We start from the raw sequence: 5947 nt of genomic DNA, 5'->3' as shown, positions 1-5947 counted from the left end.
AATATACAGGGTATATTATTAGTATACTTACCTGGTAACCTTGCTAAGGTAATCTTCCATGGAGAAGGAATATCAAAGTGTATGCCAATGACTCAAGGTGATCTCTTTTACTTCTTGTTCTTTGAAAATGTGCATGTACACTTGCACATCTTACAGTACCTCTGAAGAGAAAGATAACAAATGTTAATCAATAAAATCAACATTCGGTTTGTTTTGAAGTCATACTACAAAGACGTCAACTTAATCCATTTTCTAAGCATGCCATGAAAGAAATATACTATGTAAGTAAAGAAAATATAAGACAACCTGATAGAAGACTTAATGAAGCTATAAACAATATAACAAAGGCCAAAACATTGTAATGATGACACTAACCTAAAGACATCTGGATGTTGATCATGATCAACATATTGAGCAGATGATGAATCCTTCCACTTTGAGACTAGAGAAAAGAAAAGTATTAGTTAATGTTCATAACGGGATGATTGATTTTTATGGATTTTATAAACAAAATTTGGAAAAAGAGCAGCAATGGACAAACAAAAGTTTTGGTTGAAGAAACAGTTCACAAAGATAGATTTTAAGAATAAATTCATCGAGTACCTCAAGTGGACTACATTCAGGATTTTGGCATTTAATTTTAAAGAAATGTTAGACAACTCAGTAAGAACTTAGAATGGAAATATGTTACCTAATGCAAGATCTATGAGGAAAAGCATTTTCTCATCAGTAGTTCCAGGTTGTCCAAGTAAGAAATTTTCAGGATTCACATCTCCATGAATAAAACTAAAAGCAAAGCATAGGAACTTTTTCAGTAATGCACAACAAATAACAATCTACATAACAAACTACTCTAGAAAACTAGCAATAAGAAATTAGAAAAATTAATAACACCTATTGTAGCCATCATCATATATGATTAACTGTATTATGGTGTACAAATTCAAGGAAGAACATAGAATAGAAATATGTTACCTAATGCAAGCTCTATGAAGAAAAGCTTTTTCTCATCAGATAGTTCCAGGTTGTCCAAGTAAGAATTTTTCAAGCTTGACATCTCCATGAACAAAACTAAAAGCAATGCATAGGAACTGTTGTGACCTTTTTCACACATCACCCCATTGCAAATGGGGACCCTCTCTTTTCCTGCTTTCTAGGGTTTTGTTAGTGTCCCGTGGCCTTCTGCCTCAGTTTTGTCAAGCCTTGTTCAGTTTTTGAGTAGTTCAAGCCTTAAGGATTGAAAGTTAGTTTTTGCAAACCAAGTGATTCTAGAGTCAGGACATCGTTAGAGTGCTTAGAAAGGCCAAAGCATGAAGATCACAATTGATTTGGATGAATTTGAATGACTTTCTATTTTTGGAAAGTTTATTTTTTTGCTTTTTCCTATTTTTAGGAAGTTTCATTTTTGGCATTTTTAGCCCAATCCCAGTATGGTTATTCTTAGAAAGTTTTCCCTATTTTTTAGGGATGCCTGCTTTTTGCTTTTTTGGAATGGGGACCTAGGGTTTGCACTGATACCACTGACCTGCTTCGACCGCCATCCAAAATTTCAAGTTTTGACCCAAAAAGCTAAGTTCCTATATTTTAGGGGGTCATGGCACATTCAAAGGATAATCAGCTCAAAAAAAATCATCTAAGTCTGGAATGTCATCTTGATCCTCAAATGTCCTAAAATTTGGCTAAGTCTAGAATGCCATCCTGATCCTAAAATTTGACTAAGTCTGGAAAATTGAAGAATCCTCCAAAAACTAGATTTTGCATTATAACTCCTGGAGGTCTGAAACCACTCTCAAACATCCTGACAATATATATGAAATATAACTTAAAGTATAAGTGGTACTTAAATGTTATATTTCATATATAGTCCACCCTCTTGAGGCCTTCCAAAAGTCCACCCTCTTGATGAAACTCTGCCCAAGCTGATGATGCATGGTGAGCTTCCAAAAGTCCGCCCAAGCAGGACACCTTCTAAACTCTGCCCTATGCCTTGAGAAGGTAGTGAAAAGTCTGCCCATGATGGTGTCCAAGCCGCCTTGGTGTCCTTCCAAAAATCTGCCCTATGATGGAGAGTGCCTAAAGTCTGCCATGTAGAGGGATGTCAAAAGTTCGCTCATGATGGTGTGTAAGCCTCTTAAGGCCTCCCAAAACTCTACCTCAGAGGTTGTCTCTTCAAACTCTACCATGCTTGAAGAGGGAGCACAAAAGTCTGCCTTGAAGGGTGAGCACAAAAATCCGCCCTCCTTGATGCCTTCCAAAGTCTGCTATCCTTGGTGATAGACCAGAAGTCCGCCCTTGGAGATGGTTTCAAAAGTCCGCCCAAACTTAATGGTGAAGGCAATAAGGTCATCAAAAGTCTGCCATGTTTGATGAAGATATCCATGTCCTTCCTAAACTCTGCCCAAGCAAGATGATGGAGGTGCTTCAAAAGTTTGCCCTAGGAGGAAGGCATGTGAAGTGAACAAGAAAGAAAGTCCGCCTTCCATGAGCTAGAAATTCTGCCCTACCTAGTAAACACTTCCAGGTGTAGTGTTAAAGAACCTAAAACCTCCGCCCTATGTAAGAGACATCAATGATGGCAACATGAAGATTGGAAGTCAACAAATGGAGAGGTTAATATGATGCAATATGAAAGAGAATTGATGACAAAAATTTAGCTAAGTATGAAGTGATACTTGGTCCCAAGTAGAAGTCCACTCTACACTTGGACATGGAAGATGTTGTGAGGTGTCTAAAGTCCGCCCAAGGAGAGAGCCTCCAAAAGTCCTCCCTATGAATGGGATGAATGAATTTTAAGGCAAGCAAACAAACATGATGATAGAAGTCATAAAACTCCACCCAAGCATCATGTTAGAAGATGAGAACTCTGCCCAAGCATGAAATTGAACACTAAAAAACTCTGCCCTACTCTTGGAAGTCAAATAAAGTCAATGAAAATTTGAGTGATGTCATCAAATCTCCCAAAAAAATCGAACTTGCAATCAATTTAGAAAGTTGGAAATTGAGATTTTCAAAGATCATTGAGTTGAAAAGTCAAAATGGAAACTCAAAATTAAAATTGGAAAGACGATATTTACAAATCAAAAGGATTTTCATACTGAGTTCCAGATTATAAACTTTTTGGAAGATACTATTTTATGAGCCTAGTTCGAATTAATAAACTAAAAACAATTTAGAAATTTGCATAAGTAAAGGATTTTCAAACTAAAGAAGATGACAAACACTTTCCCAAAGATTTGACTTAGATTTAGAAACTTGAGTTGGATGATTTTGCGTGTTTCTAATTGGGAATTCAACTTCATTACAAATGTATCATTTGTAATTTCATTTTACACCAACAAGTTTGAAATTCTTAAGGAGAGCATAAAGAAGTGTTTGCAGATTGGAGTTCATTTGGAGAAAAATCTTGATATGGCTTGCAGTTGGGTGAGCTTCTTGACAAAGGATTCACAGATTTTGGAGTGGAGCCAGCTGGTATAAGGAAGAATTATTAATTCTTTCTAAGTTTTATGAGAAACTTCTATCTGTTCGAAGGTGAAGTTGAATTTACGATGCAAATTTGTGCATTTTCTGAGTTTTTCAAAGTCATTGAAAATGATTTTAGTGGATTTATTCAAATTCTTAGTGAAGGAAAATCATTTTATTGACTAAGTAAGAGGGTTATAACACTTGGTGTTGGATTGTGATCACAGTTATCCTTAGGATTGAAGAATTTACATATGAAAATCCATTTTTTTGTGGCTAAGTATGAAAATGAAATGAAATCTCCAAACACTTAGTCGTTCGCAGCCTCGATTTTCTTTAATCCAAGATAGATTTCTAACTTATTTTCCTTTGCTTTTACAAGTCGCAGGATGAAATAGAAGTGGGATCATCATAGAGATCACAGTTGGAGTTTCAAGCGAAACGGAGGATTGAGGACAAGTTCACGGGCAAGGTTCATCCGAGCGTGAAGATAGCCAAAATTTGGCTAAGTGTGGGAAATGTTTCATATAGAAAATTCCAATTTCCTCAATTATGATGAAGGCAAGGAGAAATCCTTCTCCAAATTTTAGGGTATTGAGAGGGAGGGCATGATCACTACGAATGCCTGAACAACTTGATCCCATCATTTCATATTTGCAAGGGGTTATCTAGAGCTTTTATCCTTCTCCCGCGCAACATAAATTGGCAGCTAAAGGCAGGATCAACATAGAAAACACAAATGGAGTTTCAAGCCAAATTCAGAATTTAAGACGGGACCACGAGCAAGGTTCGTCCAAGTATAGGGCCAAAATTTGGCTAAGTATGAGAAATACTTCGCGAAGAGATTTCTTCTCCAAATTCGAGGCACTTGAAAGAATCTCAAGGCATCAAGAAAGAAAAATTTCTCAGACTTGGTGAAAATATGGAAAAGTTAAATCAATTTCCAACTTCTTGAAGGATTTCATCTCTTGAAGAAATTAAAAAAGACAAGCTCCCAAGCATAATCAAATGGTGACAAGAAGGAATCAAATTTCCATACTTAGACAATTTCTTGACACAAATTGGAGGATTTAAGGAAGACATCCAACATGTTGAGGTGGCGTCTCATCATCTTCCAACTAAACAGATCGTTCCAAGTCAACATGTCCAGGTTCGATGAACCCGACTTATCCAAAAGCTTCTAGAAGGGCACACTTCACAATGCAACAACCTTCTATTTTCATTGATGGTTCATATTTAGCAAGAAGGACAAGTGTCCCAAATGTAATTTTCTCATTGGTTGAGGGTAGTTAGTTTTGGGAAACCCTAATTAGGGCTTGTGGCTTTCAATCTGGGGCCTTGATCATTGTTTGATCTCGGTCGTTCATTCATTTTCTGAAAAACTATATAAGGCTACCTCCTCTCATTTGGAGAGTGTGAGGTTTTTGATGTATTGTTGCATAAGGTCATTTCCAAATAATATATTGCATGTGCGCTTTCTCTTAAGGCTTTGTAATCCCTATTGTTTGAATGATTTGCATGGTTTCAATTTCCTCAACACTTAGTTAAAGTTTATTTAGATTTACTTTCATCGTTGTTAATTTAAATGAAGGATTTGATAAGTGTCAATTGATGGTGTATCTCCGCTCATACTTTTGGTGAATGGATGATTTCCATTTCACCGTACAAAGTTAGTCTGAGCCCGTCCCTTGTGTATCCCAACATATTAATCATAAGCACAATCCATTGAAGATTGCACCGACTTTGTGTAGTTGTCCCTAGTGTGGTGAAGCAAAGTTTGGTTTCCCGAGAGCACCCAATTGATATCGTCTCCAAAGTTTGTAGGATTAGATTAGCTTTCCTAAACCCTATCTCTTTTCTCCTTTTTGAAAGTCTAAATCCTAGAAAATCCAAAAAAAAGAGAGCCTAAAATTGCTAAATCCGTCTAAGTCCAGCAATTCAAAGACAGTTGTTAAACGTAAGTCCCCCTTGAGATTTTCAGCATACACTACCCAAGAAGCTATTTCACTAAAGTCACTTGTTTGCACATATAGACCTTGGAATCAGTAGTGATTTTTTAGGAGATCATAGATACCTTCGAGTATCCTATTCTAATGTTTGGTAGATGATAAAACAGACACCAACAGGAACTTATTTAGTAATTCAAAACAAATAACAATCAACATAATAAACTACTCCAAAAAACTAGCAAAAAGAAATTAGAAAATTAATAAAGCTATTGTTGCCATCATCATATATGATTAACTTTATTATGGTCTACAAATTCAAACAATATCACCCGTTTTCTAAGCATATCTATGTACCAAGGCAATCCATAAGTGCCATTTAGTGTACCGAAACAACACAATGACAAGTGGAGCAAAAAGTTAGATATTACATATCTAAAATTTGTAGAAGCACAGAGTTAGATACTTCAATTTTCAAATTTGTAGCCACAGTTAGCTATTGCTGATGAAGCAAATCCCCAATACCCATTGCCATGTGA

Source organism: Cryptomeria japonica, chromosome 3 (assembly GCF_030272615.1).
Source record: "Cryptomeria japonica chromosome 3, Sugi_1.0, whole genome shotgun sequence".
NCBI lineage: Eukaryota > Viridiplantae > Streptophyta > Pinopsida > Cupressales > Cupressaceae > Cryptomeria > Cryptomeria japonica.
The sequence above is the reverse complement of the archived record's forward strand: the minus strand, read 5'-3'. Positions refer to the sequence as shown.